Consider the following 16,094-nt stretch of genomic DNA (forward strand, 5'->3'; position numbering starts at 1 on the left):
ATCAGGGCTAACCCAGCAACAGGAGGTCTGTGACATCTGTACAGAGACCTGGCTCCATCGTGGTCCTGAGTGAAGATGAACTTGACGGATGAACCGCAGGACAGAGTGCAGGAGTCCGGTGGGACGAGAGAAGGCGGACTCCGTTAACATCACTGATGTTCGGTGCTCAATCGATCATCTTTGATCAGCTGCCGATCGATTGTCGCATATCTGATTTCCACAAAGCATTTGAAGACTTGTCCACATCGGGGCCGCTTGCATTTACTTGTCTTAGACATGAAACCACAAGTTGAAGCATGTTTCCCCACTTCAAGTCTATTTTTCTGTGGGTGTGGTGGAACTGCAGTGGTTGTGCGTTTGGCTCCGAGTGCAGCCATGTGACCTACACTCTATGGCTGCCTGAACGCATCGTGTGTGGACACAGACGAGCACTGAGGCTGCTGCTCAGCTAACATGCTGCTTTCACTGCCGACCGGTGTCGATACACTTCTGCAGGGCCTTTAAATCAAAAGGCATGACGTTAAAGAGACAATATGAATCCTAACCTCGTATCCACATCCTGCTCTTTACTTTTCCTGCCAATGAAACCGCACCATGGTTGTAGCGTATCGTTTTACAACTGTGGGTTTCCGTTGTTCTGCGTGGTGAAATTAGAAACCAAAGAGTGCCATTGGACACGGCTCATAGAGGTCAGCCTTCACCGAGGTCAAAGTTGAACTGTGGCTTTAAAACCTGGCAGGTGGTGCGTGCTGCTTTCACAGCTGTTTAAGAGGGAGCAGCTGTTTTATCTGGTGAAGAAACAAAGCCTTCCTCTACATAAATGCCTCGCCTGTCAAAGCCCACTGGTGCTACATCCTAATGTAACAGTGCCCTCCATGCTCAGGGCTCGACAATGACAGTTGCCACGGGCAACCATTTCAAGAAATTGACAAACAATCATTGGCCTTTGGTTGCCATCAGTGGCAACTTCTTCTTAACAGATAAACTAGAATTACCGTGGTTGTACGCCTCCACCACCACCCAGTCATCTTGCAGTTTAAATCTATGTCAACCCAGAAGTATACTGCTGCTCACCATGGCTGGACAGCAAACCTTTTGGAAATATTTGTTTGACTGGTGAAGCAGGTCAGGTTGTTTGACTGTGGGGTCAAAAGACTAACCTGTGAACATCACAAACGAATGTGTACATTTTCTTTGAGAATTTCATTTTCACCACATTTAGCAAGTGGTTTTGACATTGAATGGGACAATGTTTTCTTGTGTTTGAACAACTAAGCAGTCAGAGAATAACTAGATCAAACCAGCTGCTCCGTCATCTTCAAGCCTACTGGGAGAAAGAGCTGAAGAGATTTTTTCCAATCAACAGAAGTCATTCCATTTCATTTGTAATACTGATACATGACAATAAAAATAGTTATAAAAACTATATCCTCCTCACAGCATTCCTTAATCGGGCAATAGTCCAATCCATTCCCATATTTGTATTGTTTTCAAAACAGACAACCTTTGTCATAATTGTTCTTCAGTAGCATCCCTCCAAGGGAGAGATGAAGTAAAACTCTCTTCTAATAAATGCCCTCTTTGGTATGCATGAAGGACAAGCTCCATTAACAGCTTTTTTTCCTACATTTTCTCGACATGAATAATTTATCCATGTGCTGAGCGTGGCCACCCACCGCTCAGACCTTTGGAGAAAGACAAAAAAAACAGCTTCTCCTTTAAATGCACACAAATCAATGTGACAAGCTTAAGAAGAGTTGAAATGAACAAAACAAACACAAGCTTCTTATTCATAAGACCAGCACACGCACGTGGATTTGTGACTTTTCATTCTAAACAAGCAGTCATTTCAAATTAGAGACCGGTGTGAAGTGTGCTGGCAGAAGGACTGGCTATAATCAAATCAAATAGAAGAGGGAGTTAATGTAGTGCAAGAACAGTAGGCATCATAGTGGCTCCATGCCCCCAGTGTTGCATGACAGGGCACAATACTGTTGGAACTTTTAGATTCTGAATTGTTTTCCAGTCCAATAAAGTGACCCTTGAAGAAAACACATCCGTGCAACTGGGCTCCAAATATGTTGACTCTGCCGTCCACTAAGTGGTCAGATTGAAAAGGTTTGAACTGGGATTTGTTTAGCTGATATTCAAATGGTGCTAACCCAAAACTAACCTACGGTAATTCTATTGTGAAGTTTGAAAACGCTTTGATAAAGCAACACGCTGCCTGTTTATTGCAGCTTGTTTTAGGCTACACACTGACACTGAAACAGGAAGCTGGTTCTTTTTAAATCTGCACACATTTTGATGCCAAGCATCCAGCTTCTTTTACCAATGACAGCTGATTTCTTCTATTGTTATTCAGCTGTTGCTCAGAGGGCCCTTTGTCTCTTCCTGCCCTTTCAGTTGTCAGTCTGGTTGAACCTCTATACAGCGTTTTGTTGTACCATGTACAAAACAAACCCTCCATTCAAAACAACATGTATTTGTGAAGAGGACTGCCTACAACCTAAAAGCGTAGAGTCGTCCTCTCAGACAGCTGACTGCATCCAATCAAGCTCTTGAGGAGGAGACCCCAAACGTTTGAATAGGTACACAGTGTATGAGGTCTTACTGTCTGTTTGTGACGTCGTCGCAACTTAAACCAGTTGACGTATTCAGACTTTTAGTACCTCGTGTGGGTCAAGCTCCAGAAAGTCTGATTCCTACATTTCCCATAATTGTCATTAATTAGATCCTCCCGTCTCCCTAATACCCACTTCTTCCAAACTCCACACTTTTCTGTTAAAAGACATTTCAGATTCGCAAGGATCATCACGGTCATTTTTTTCAAACTTACAAAAAAAAAAAACTGTGGAGTGCCCCTTTAAATGATGTTTCACGTTGGATTATGGTAAGAAGTCAGATTGATCACTGGATGAGAACGTAAAGCAGCCAACTAAAACACAGATACCCCACAGTGTTGTTCTGAAGGTCTCCTACCGTTTTGCTCAGGCACTAACCCAGCACGTATGATACTGACAGCCACCGACCCAAATTCTGTCAGTGGTGCATATTCATGAGGTAATTTGGAGCTTTACAGGAACTAGGCCATGACGAAGCAGTCTGCTCAGCAGGCTTGAGTGACATCAGCACCTTTTGCTGTTCCCTTGGCGCTGCAGTGGAAGACGAGTGCCACGTCCCTGAAGGTCTAACAAGTAAGCATTACTGTAGATAGCGCGAGACTTGTTGACAGAACGCGAACCGGAATGAACGATTGTAATTTATTTCTCAGCTTTTGCTTCACCGGGACAAACTCGAGACAAAAATCAATGTGTGACGCAGCCATCTGTTTAAACACTGCGTTTGAGTCAGCCTTCCGCTGCGTATCATCTGATGCCTCCTCTACAGTCTACCGTCCTCGGCCTCCTGAGACTGGACGTCAGCAGAGTGACCTTGTTAATTCAATTCACCTTCGTAAGATGAATACAAAGTCTCTGCTACTTTACAGACAACTTAACAGCTCTACGCCTCAGGGTTCCAGTGAGACACATAAGCTGGGGTTTTTATGCGTCAGTCGGCCATTAAAGCTCCCTATTCTATTAACATTGAGTCATCGATCGAACTTTGGAATGACTTCCTGTAATGTGAAAGGGTTCAGCTGATCCCACTGAGAACCAACGCCTCACGTCTGCAGCTCTGTGTAGCTTTCTGCCAATTTCAGCTGGTTGTTTTTGGTTCGTCGTGCATATGGTTGAGTCCCAGCAGCTCCCGGCCCCAATACAAAACACTGGGCAGCCATCTCAGGTCACTAGCTCACACTGGATAATTAATGTACCGATTGTATGCCAACTGCCCAGGACATTGGACTGCCCAGGACTGCTAGCTGTTGGCTCAGCTGTAGCTATGTTGAGAGCCGCTGAGAGGCGTACAGAGCACCTTTGACCTCCTCAGACAAAAAAATATATTTAACCGTTTCTGCCTGTTCCGATTGTTAATATGATCTTAATATTAGACCTATAGATTTACATCTCACGTTTACATCTGCATCATAATCTGGGCCATAGGCCATGAACAGAACCCAATATTTGGTAATTACCGCTTGTTTTAACTTTATTTATTTCCAGATTTACAAAGAACATCATATTTTAGGAGGGCACTCAGGCCATGTACTGTATTAGGAGTTGAATTCATTTTAAGTAACTTTAAGAGCAGAAGATGCAAAAATACTTTTTGTAATATTTGCAATAAATTACTATAATGTCAATGGTTAAACTGTTTAGTAGTGCTGTGTAGTTATTTTGATAGAAAATTTATTTTCTACGGCACGTGAGGTTTTATGGTCTTGAAATAGTGCACAGTGCAACTGGTTGAAAACTAAGAATGTACTATTGTTCTGCCCATGATTCCTTATATTGTTCCGGTTATGGCCACCCCTGCTCGAATGATCCATTGTGGCGTTATGAACCTCATTGTAGCTCACAGAGTATCGAGTACAGTTGATTTTTCTTATCATTCAGAAATGTGTTGAGGCCCAAAAACATGGCCTTTCGACCAGTTGCTTTCTTATTCACAGAAAGGTTGTCTGTCATGGCCCCTTTTCATCTGTGATCTACTAAATTATTCAAGGTGTTTCTTATGTTGACAGACTTAAAGCTAAATTCACAATAAAATGCCTCTGCTTACAAGCGCTAAGTGTGCGTTAGTGTCTTAAGACAAAATGGAATGCAGCCCCCATCTGGTCCCAACAACACAATACCCTTTTCTTCCCTTGTATTCTTACTCACAGATGTAGAGAGACATGTCCTTTTGTCCACAAATTGCTTTGGCTAAATGTCCAGCTCCCTTTGCAAATAAACATCTCTTCTACCTCTTTATAACCCAGGGAGCCAGAGAAGAGCCAAGCTTTTACGTAAGTAGCTCAGTACAATACCGAGGACGAGCACGTTCACTCAGACATGTTTGAAATCCAAAACTATTTCTCTGTTCTGAATACCCGAATGAGTGTTGGCAGTAAAAGATTTATTTCTGCAGACTTGGTTCTTGGTAAAGCATGTTATGTATTTAAGTCGACCACAACAACGTATCAGGCAATCAAGCAAACAGCAATATTTACCAATCCTCAGCCATTCAACTCCAATACAACATTGGTTTTACTTTCCTTTAAGGGAAATGTTCGACAACACACATCGCATGCCTTCTGATAAAAGAAGCAAATACTGGGGACAGTGATAGTCTGTTGGTGAGAATAATCTCTTCCCTTCTGGGTAAAGAAGTCTTTGAAAGGTCCTATGGACATGGACAGTAATGCAGCTCGTCACTGGAGAAATTAGTTACGAAGTGAAGACTCATGCGAAGAACAGAGGACGGCAACTGAACAAGTCTCAGCATGACAAAACTAATTTATAAGACTATTTATGAGCGGTAACAATAAGCAATGTTTTAGAGCTCCGTGCGTGTACAATAGATGAATCATAGTTATTTCAACGGGAAAGACAAAAAGAACGGGAGGAGGCAGATACAATGGATTGAATGAAACTGCTCCTCCACCAAAGCTGCATAGTCTATAACTATTACTCACATGGCATCTCAGACACAGACCCGAGTGAAGGAAACAACACAATCACTGTGGAGGGATCAAGAATGCAAACCCAGGGGTAATGTAAGTGAATGTAACCTTGGTTAGCAAGCCTCGTCATGGCAAAAAAATAAAATAAAAGAGGCTATGAGCCTTGACAATGGTACTGTGAGACTACATTACTACACTAATACGTTTTAACACGCAGAACTTTTGCCACCCAGAGGGGCGAGAGGGAATACAAGAGGATAACAACGCATGTGTTTGGACAGTGTCTTATCAAAATGTGTTCACTGCGTTTCACAAAAAGTGAAGGAAGTAGCTGTTGTTAAAGAAAGCCGGAGAGAGGTTGGCCCTGCCGAGCTGGCCAACTGCTGCCTAAAGAGACAGCTGGTTCAGAGTCAAACTTGTTTGAACTACCGGCTTAGTGAGTCTTCAGCACATGCAACAGGCCTTTTTCACAGAATCTAATCAGATAGAAGCAAAAGCACAGGTGTTAATTACTAAATGAATGGTGGCTGAATTCCATTTAGCTGCTTTAGTTTCAGGGTGCATGCTGGCTCACTGGGACACTTGAGTAGAACAGAGCCATCTATAACATGATTACAGGGTAACCCCAGGGTTCTCCAACATCACTTTAAGACTGTTTAAGACATCTTTAATACCACTTGTATTTTTATAACCATATTAGCAAAAGGATAAAGGACATAATGGAATATCTTTGTTGTTTTTACAGCCTGGAAAACTGTTATTTACCAATTACCTGAATTTAATAAAACATTTGATCCCAATGCATTCATGTGAAATACAAAATAGCTTTGTGAGGTGTGTGTCTGTACTCTAACAACATAAAATATAGAAGATGTATATTTGACTCATTCAGAGAACCACAAAAGCTCCTATTTGAATGGGAGCTGATCAGGTCAAGAGATGACATGCAGCTGATTAGGATCACAACGTGGAGCAATCCACAGTCACTGTGCAAGAGATACAAAACTAAAATCGGGTCGGGCCACAATGTAGGGATTGTAATACGCACATGACGCCTTTTGTAGCTTTTTGAGATTGGAGCACAACAAGACGACATCTTGTTTTGATAAACAACTTATATTGCATGATAATATTATTGTATTTGAATTATTGCTGCGTAAACGTGTTCATTGCGTTGCAGCTGTGAAGTTATGCTGTTGCTCTCAGGCTGCAGATAATCAAACTTGATCACAGTAAACTCTCGCATGCTGTGGACAATCAGTCTCCTGAGCAAATTAAGTGTTGCACTGGAGCCTCCAGACATGCCACATTATATTGCATTAATGACAATAAAAGCCTAACCTCCTGTTTTGATCGACACATTCGCCACGGATTCATTCTCTCCTCACTCACTCAGACCCTCGGCTCACTTTTAAAAACGTTTCACGTGAAGGACCCAATTGTTGACACTAAACTTGGCAATTGGGGTGGTCGTTAAAACGACACTTGCCAATTCTGAGGGGACACGCTAACGTTAGCTTGTTAGTAGCACGGTATGAGACGCTTTAGTTTTCTTTCCAGACAACCAGGGCGCACGCAGACTCCACAGTCAACAGTAAAGCCAACACTGACGTAGTGGGCTACCTGTACTGCCATGCCGTAAAATATATATAATATATATATAATAAAGTTCACAGCACGCAAAGTACTGTGTAATTGGAACGTTAGGGTATTAATTCAATCCAACCCAACGAAAGTACCAAAAAAACATCCAGAACTTTGTAAATTCAATTCTATAATTAATTTCAATAATTTTACGGCGTTCTTTTGAGAATATTCCTTTCAATGTTTTTCTCATACTTTTAAGACCCAGCTGGTACCCTGTATTAGTAACAATGTGCTTTTTCTATGTGACAAGTCAAAGAACACCTTTGTTTCTGTAATTTTTACAGCTACGGTATTCAGAAGCTACGAGCTACGAGCAACAACAGTTATTGCCTCGTTGCTTTTAGATTCTAATGAGAAGACACGCTGCTTCATTTTACTTCTTCCGTTTGGTAGCCTTGAGAGACCTTAGTCTGTAAGTATGTCTGCATGAAAAGATGTACGAATATATATTATATTCGCGAATGCTAATCGAGGTTAGCATTTCCCCATTGGCCGTAATGTTAAAATTAGCTTAGAAGCTAGCGACATGTTATGATGTTCAGAGAAGAAGACAACTTTAGTACTGTTGAAAGCATCTTGCTGTTCAACGGGGACACCTGCGGCTTATAGACCAGTGCGGCTTATCTGTGTACACATTCTTTTTTCTTTTAAAAATCGGCTGGTTCGGCCTATATACCGGTGCGCTCTATAGTCCGGAAAGTACGGTAAACTCATTTTCCTTTAGCTAGGACTCAAGGATCACTGGAGTTTACATCTAATCTCTACTCAGTAAATATTTATCTCAACTTTTCACCACACTAAGCTAACGAACGATATATGAAGATCGTTTGGTTGTACAAATACGGTGTTGACAGGGATCCTGTTGTGACACGATAGTTGAATTTGACCGTAATGCACCCAGACAACATGACACCCGTCAACCTAATTAGCAAGATGAGGAAGGGGGAAATCGTGGGGCGTTGGAAACTGGGTGTCCAATGAACGGTTTCGGTGCACGCACAAGTGTGACTTGACAACTCTGCTTTACGGGAGGTTGTGCATCACTGGGCCTTTGGTGTCTGGAGCCCGGGGCTCTGGGGCATCCTGGAGCTGGAAAAGGAGAAACCAGGCTGAAGTACAACCAACAAAACAAGAGGAGCTTAACGAGGACGCATGGACAAATGTCGTGACAAGGACACTAGGAGGAAAGTAATGACAAACTGTTTTATATACGATGAAAACTGTCTACAAAATCTCCTAAAAGACTCATTCTTTAAAGTCCCAGTGAAACAGAAGTCTTTATCTTCGTTATGTGGCGTATTCCCACTGAAATGGAATATTTGAGTGGAGTAGAGTTACAAGAGGGATTTAAATCAAATCTGTCGCATTTGATTGGACCGCTAAAAGTAAAATGTAGCGAGATACAGCGCTGAAGTGTCACGATATAATTGTTTGGTACTAGCTGACATGACATATTTTGTTTTACATAAAGAAAAAGATGATTGAATTTTAACCCTACAAAGAAACAGATTTTTTGTAATTTTCTTGTTCATATTGTTAAATAGGTAGATGGGGATGTGATCTAAAAGGGTTAAAAGGGATTTTTTTTTATCTCAATTTAACTTTGGATTTAATGGCAAAAGCCTTTGAGATATTTCAGAAGAGCTCGTCAACTGACTTCAGTACAGGACAAATGTCACCCATTCTTTGTCATGTGCCCACACTGCGCTCTTGACGGAATATGCCTCATTCAAACAGGGTTTAAAGTTTAACCTGGGAGCTATTTCGCTCACCTTTACCTGAGTCACTCAGAAAATCTCCAGAACAGGAGCGCTCACTTAAAATGTTGAACTATGCTCTCTCACATAAATGTTTACCGGACATCGTGATGCTAAAGTTGTGCAAGATTCATTCAGAGAACCACGAAATGAAATGGGTGTACTTACTAAAAGGTGGTGTGGAGTGGATGAATAGACTGCTTTCACTGCTCTTCACGAGTCTCTAGTTTCACGTCTAGTTTCTAGCAGCTTGGCAGAGATTGCTTTGGATGAGACTGCTGGCATCATCATTTACTGGAAACAATGCATCACGTAGTGTAGCAGTGGGTGCTACACAAATATGGGAAACATGTTATGTCATGATTTCAATCAAAAATACATTTTAGACTACATCGTCATTATTTTTAGTCTTTCTGCCGTCATCAGGTCGATGGGGGGAGAGAGACGGGAGGGGTGACATGTGACACTGACCTGACCCTGACATCACGGCTGCTCACACAGTTTAACAAGTGCAATAAGAACTGACAGCAGTGATGTCATCAACACATGAAATCTACAGACAAGAACACCAGAAACCGTTACCCACCAAACCATTGTGGAGTCGCACCGCTCGTCAATATCACACTTGGCCAAGGCAGCCAACCAAATCGATGAAGAGGCGGGCTGTGCTACTTCTCCACTACCTTCCTGGTTTAATGCCGGTAGATGTGATAGGACCAATGGCAAATGCAGACGGACGGTTGATATCAGCGGTCTTTAACTACGATGAACTACATGACTGTGTTTCCCTCCTCATACAACAGCAGAGCAACAGCAATCTGTTGAATCCATTTTTTGTATTACATTGCATTATTTGATTACCTGGTTGCGAAAGCACCCTCGCCCCACAAGCTCATCGGCTGATTTGCCAGACTCGCTTTGCTGTGGGGCGTTTTTTTGAAGGCGTCCCGGTGTGATCGGCACCCGATGTTACATTTGGTAACTTTAATAAAAATAACTTTTGGACACATTTGCTCAAACTGTCACTATACCCTGACAGTAATATATGAGACAGATAATAAGTGCTCGTGATGGCGTTTGCAAGATTCCACTGAGCCTGACGAAAAACAAGCATCCGAGGAGTCTCACGCTGTCAATCACTGCTTGTGAACTCCAATCAAACTGTCAAACTAGGCATCGCTGATCAAACAGGAATCAAGATTCGGTTACGGCATCGCCTTATTTCTCACCTGAAATGTTTTCAGAAACATATTTGTGTTGCTGTTTGGCTATAGAATAAGAAAGTTTGCTCCGGGCTGCGAACTGTGCTCGGGTTTTGTCTCGACTGTTTTCTGCAGCAAACTGAGACCAAACTTCCCCGTACTCCGACAACTGCTGACAGAAAGGAGTTAACGTGCAGACAGAAAACATAGGAGAAACATCTCTGAACGCAGGTACCAGCAGTTCTGACAGCTTCCAGTGCTCCCTGGGTGCTTTCAACTCCGTGTCAGAACAAACCGTAGAATGTCAGTACTTTTGGAAAGCGTAACGCTCAGCTACATGGCTTCACAACTTGTTTCGCACAACATGTTGCCAACAAAGTCCTGAATGAGAACCCCGTTTTTTTGTCGATCTGATCTCATTATCCTCCGCTGAGCCATTGTGGGAACACCCTGGCAACCTCGCTAATCAGTGCCGACTGTCAAAGCCAGGATTGTTTACGGGGGAATGGAATCTCCTTTGGGAGTGTCACGGCATCCTCGGAAGCCTGTGACCTAGCGCGGAGCCTTCTCACACCAAGAAAGAGAGAGTCCAAGGCTCGGTGGATGTGTGGGACAGGGCTTGAGGATGGAAGCGTATATGCATTATGTATAATTAATGAACATGCGGAGAGGAATCCCAATGGCCGCTCAGCTACACGCACAATGCATCAGTATCTGATGCCGGGGGTCGGAGGTCGGAGGTCGTGTCTGGCTTTGTGCTTGGCCGCCGAGGATGAAGACAAACAAGGGGACCTTTGAGAGTGCGGGAGGTTTCGTGTACATCGCAAGACGACAAAAGAGAGCGGTTGGTTGCGTAACGGGAGGAGGAAAAAAACAGGACAGTCAAGCTGCTAAAGGTTTTACATTTTGTTTGATACAAATGCATGAATGTGTATTGACTTGGATAGAAAGCTGACACTTCTTTATGATTGCCTGTACTGCATACAACAGGCTACTGAAAACATATACAAGACAGATTCGTCTTAATCAGAAGTAGGTTTTTAACGTCATTCAAAAGTTCGAAAACTTAATATAATAAGACTTCCAGTTGATAGAAAAGAGGCGTCTTATCTTCAAAGACATCAAGTTATTTAACTGCCTGGATGGTATGACTAATCCTTAAGTGATGCACAGGAAAGATGACGACAGACTATTGACCGATTGAACTCATGACACACCTGATGCAACAGCTTAAAGATCTGCACAACAATCGTTTTTTTATAAAGTCGTAACAGCAACAAAAAGACCATTAACAATTTCTGCGATCAAAGCAGAGCTTCATACGCAACAGTCGGCGGTTTGGTTGAAAAAATTACTTAAAATCCACATAATCATTGGTGTGAAGTCTAAAAGCGGAACACACGTTTGCAATCTATTTTGTTGCCATGTTAGTTTAGCATGTTAGCATGCTAACATTTGCCAATTTACCATAAACACAAAGTACAGCTGAGGCTGATGGGAATGTCATTAGTTTTGCAGGTATTTGGTCATTCTGGTTATTAAAATTCATCCTGAGGGGAACAGGAGTGGACTGACTTGCATGAAACAGTGGAAGTGACCATAGGCAAGTCCAGATGAAATGAAAAATGTATTTTTCAACTCTTTTAGATCACATCCCCATCATATTGTGCTACTATTTAACAACATGTGGAAAGAAATTACACAAAAATCCATTTCTGTATATATTTATATGTTCTGTAAAAGGTCTGTCAGGGAGACAAAATACAGTATAGACGCAAACATTTGTGAATTTGAGTTTACATGCAATATCTGTGTGCTAGCGATTAGCGTGCAATTAGCATAACCGATTTACAGGCTAATTAAAAGGGCTATTCTTCCCTAATGCTGTGTTCACACTATGAGCAACAGGCTATAACTTTTCAATGGAAGCCGGTGACATAAAGCTACAAACGGACGGCCGAGTGCTATTTACCAACATAACTATGCAAACAAGTGCTTCAGCAACACTTCAACGGTGACTTGCTGCTGGCCATGCCTTTGTTTGTACATAATATAATACTCCTCTGTCCTCAGACTGCAGTTGGACTGCAGGGGACTTTGGTTTAATAGGAAGGGCTGGGCATGGTGGGGGGGGGGGTTTGGTTGGTGACGAAAGCTGCCTCCGTATTGGTCTCCTGCCTCCAGATCATCCAGCAAATAGCAAAATTAAATTGCCACAGCCGGGTTTCAACGAGCAGAGGGCAGTCGCTATGTATATATGACAAAACATGTAAAATTCATAAACTAGCACTAGAATGTCAACACGAGGACCTGAAACAATCATTGACATTAATAAATACCCATACATGTTAGCTTTGGCTTGTTAAGTTCTTCTTTAAGCACCAACTTACACCGTCTGCTGCTCTGAGTGTGTCCTCTTCACTACTGGAACCTGAAGCAAAGTTACATTATTAATACTTAGCTAATCGTAGCCTACAGGGCCACACCCCCACCCTCTCCTCTGCTGAATTCGCACGTTTATTCCATGTTTTGCAGAATCTGCACATTGTACACTTGTATGAGGCCTATTGAACTGTATTTGATTGTAAATTATTGAACTCCAAGGTCTTCCAAAGGTTTTTTTACGACTCATGAATATGTAATTAAGTTTGATTGTGGCAAAGCCAAAGACTATTTCCCCACATTGTGGGCAATAAATGCTTGTATTTTCTGTGCCTCGTGTGTTAGTTTTACTGGTGCAACACCTCAGCTCAGCCGCCGATGCAGCAGCTTAACTTCGGGAGACAAATGTGCTGCAGTGTCAGAGATTTGCATCAGCCACAAGTGGCGACAACTGCTTGTCCCCTCTGTGTGTTAGGGTAGGGCTAATCCTGAAGTTACCACCGCAGTAAATCTGAAACCGTTGGGCTCTTATCTGCCGAACCACAGAGCGTGTTGTTATTTCATCTGCAGCTGGCTGTCCCAACTTGTAACAGTGTAGTTTGGTCATATGCTTCCATCTTAGTCCTAACCATGGCATTGTGAAAACGATGTGATGATATTCTGCCATTAGCCTTTTTTTTTATTCACTAATCTGTGCCCTCCACAACCTAGCATACAGATCTGATGTAAAGCAAGTGAATATTGAATCCACAGTAAAGACTGATCAACAAACAACTGTGCGATGAGACGGCGTATCTTAAAGTCAAATGACTCAGCATTTACAGTCGGGCCTGAGTTCCATTGAGAGACTGCAGGTGAATGAGCTGTTGAGACGAGGCCGAGCAGCTCACATCTCAGCTGTTCTTTCAAACACGAGTCGCACTCATCTGCTGCAGCACGGATACAACGGCACAAACGTCTGAGAGTTGGAGGACACCGCAGCTTGAAAGAGTACCTTCATTTATATAAATGTTGCTTTGTTATATATCAGATTTTAGAAAAGGGCAGTGGTCAGTCAGTCAAAATAATTCACAATGAGTCGTGTGAATTTACACCTAATAATATGCCTGTTAAATGTATTTAGCTGTAACATTTCTCCTCGGCTAGAGAATCTAAGAACAATAAAAATAATGAATAATCTAGCTTCAACGCCCCGTCAGCTAAAAGAAAACGTATTAAAACAGCAATTACAGCATAATTGCTTCTAAATCAAGGTCTAAATCTCCAAATAAAAGCTGGTATTCTAAAACCGCAACAACAAAAAACGCACTGAATGGCGCAAGTCTAAACTCAAAACTGCCTCCATTACACATGTCTATAAAGCTCAGTACATAGACTGGTACAGTATTTATATTGATCATATCGGTTACTGATGTCTCACTTCATCACAGGCCTCACCAGTGTAATATCAGATGTATTACATTAAAATACCAAAAAGAGTCACATTTCTTCCTGGCATTACTCGTCAAAGACTAGGTTGTCCACTGTGCAATGCTCCTTCTCACCACCCATTTAGTGAACGACTCCTTCAGGGGGGAAATGTGGGAATTCGGGGCACCTCTTTGCATGGTGGATGCACATTTTTGTCAGAAAACAGTAAAGCAAAGAGAGTGAGAGCTGGTCAAATGAAAGTGGGTGCATTAAAATACAAACAGGGTTATTTCTTCAGATAAGGTGACTAGAATAGAGGGGGGGCTCAAGATAACATCAAGCACCAACATGCTAGGAATACAAGTATAGCTGTACCAAAAACAGATAAGATGTTAGTGTGTTTACCCAAATACACACAGGTATATTTCCATGCCGCTGCACTGAAAACTTGACTCACTGAACCGTGACCCTCAACAGCAAAATACATAACGAACCATGGCTTGTAAACTGTTCCACCCCAATCACGGCGGCGGCAGCAATGTGATTGGTTTTAGTGGCGTGTTGCTAGAATCAATTAGTTACACAGTGTCACAGGGGCGATGATTGGAAAACATCAAGAGAAAACTATGCCCAGTAGTGCCCTTGAGCAAGGCCAAAAGCTCCACTGGAGATGATGCTCAATATGAGAGGAGTGCTGTGGCTGTACTTGGCAGCATGGATATGAATGGTGTGTGTGTGTGTGTGTGTGTGTGTGTGTGTGTGTGTGTGTGTGTGTGCTCACAGCCCTCCCTGTTTGTAGTTGGTTTGCCTAGTTCAATAAGGATTAAAGGCCTCCATGCATATCTGATTAAACTGGAATCTAATAATGGGAGTGAAGCATCAGAAGACCATTGGAACTGTGGATCAAGTGACATGAGAGGGAGTAGCTTTTAAGACATCGAATTTAGGATTCAACATTTCAAATGAAGGCCAAATAGAACAGCTTCGTGTTTTGATCAACTCTTTTGTGATGAGGCAGTGGAGCCCTGGCAGTCTCTTCACTGTACGGTGGCGCTTGTTTCAGTGGAGCTGCTGATGTTCGGATATGACACAACAAATGAATGGCTTCAGCCAGACTGAGTCACAACTAGGCAGACTTCATCACTGACTCTCACACGTGAGAACCACACGAACCAGACTCCGTTAAATGTCCAGATATAATGTTACAGTACAGTATATTTATGGAAAACTTCAAAACACTAGTTCAGGGGACTCTTCGTAGTCTGGTCGTCAACGTTAGTTGGTTGTACAGCCGAACGAGAACAAAAGATTAAAGTGAGCCGCTGTCGTTGTGTGTATGTTGTACGGCGAGCGCTGAATTCAAAGCAGCCCTCTTTTTGAATGGGCTTCTGCATGCGGTTCTATCGCGACGGGAGGATTAGCCAACTCAATGAGAGCCATGACTAGCAGAGGAGACGTTATTGTCTCTCACACTCGCACGCTACCTCCACTGCACTCTCACACACTCACATTACACCCATGCCTGCCTGTCTAACGCTCTCTGTCTGGCCACCAAACACCGAGCCAAACTCTACATCACGTTATCTAGCAAAGTAATGTGAAAGAAGGCAAGCGTTCACCGCGAGCATGTAGCATACATGTGCTACGTTAAAGTAAAAGTACCTGTATTATCGAGATGGAGGCTGTGGTCGCTGACCACCGTTGGTCGGTGAGATGAGCTCAGCTTTCACTGTCCCCGTCTGGCGCTACGCCGCTACTCAATTCTCTCCTCATCACAGCTGAAACCCAGCAGACTCAAACACGTCAGGCAGAAAGAATTTGACAATATTTTTCAATGTCTCTCTCTCTCTCTCTCTCTCTCTCTCTCTCTCTCTCTCTCTCTCTCTCTCTCTCTCTCTCTCTCTCTCTCTCTCTCTCTCTCTCTCTCTCTCTCTCTCTCTCTCTCTCTCTCTCTCTTTTCTTGAATAAAAAGTGAATCAAGTTACAATACTGCCTTCATGTGGAGGTTGTCCAGATGACATACATGCATCATTAGTGTCCCTTGTTTTTAGAAATGTGTCGCAAAATGCACCACAAAGTGATCTTCTCACTATGTGCATATAAAGTTGAATATTAATAACAATTCAAAAATAAAACTGATTTTATTAC

At 42.5% G+C, this 16,094-nt stretch overlaps 1 protein-coding gene across 1 annotated transcript in view; it reads right to left on the minus strand.

Moving 5' to 3' along the window:
- Positions 1 to 15,781, minus strand: part of arhgap32b (Rho GTPase activating protein 32b) — a gene marked incomplete at its 3' end in the record, with an annotated part of 173,871 nt that extends 158,090 nt beyond the window's left edge. Inside the window, exon 1 of the mRNA XM_079283247.1 lies at positions 15,609 to 15,781. The remainder of the gene's footprint in view (positions 1 to 15,608) is intronic.
- Positions 15,782 to 16,094: the final 313 nt, after the last annotated feature.

The sequence above is a fragment of the Melanostigma gelatinosum genome (assembly GCF_949748355.1).
Source record: "Melanostigma gelatinosum genome assembly, chromosome: 14".
NCBI lineage: Eukaryota > Metazoa > Chordata > Actinopteri > Perciformes > Zoarcidae > Melanostigma > Melanostigma gelatinosum.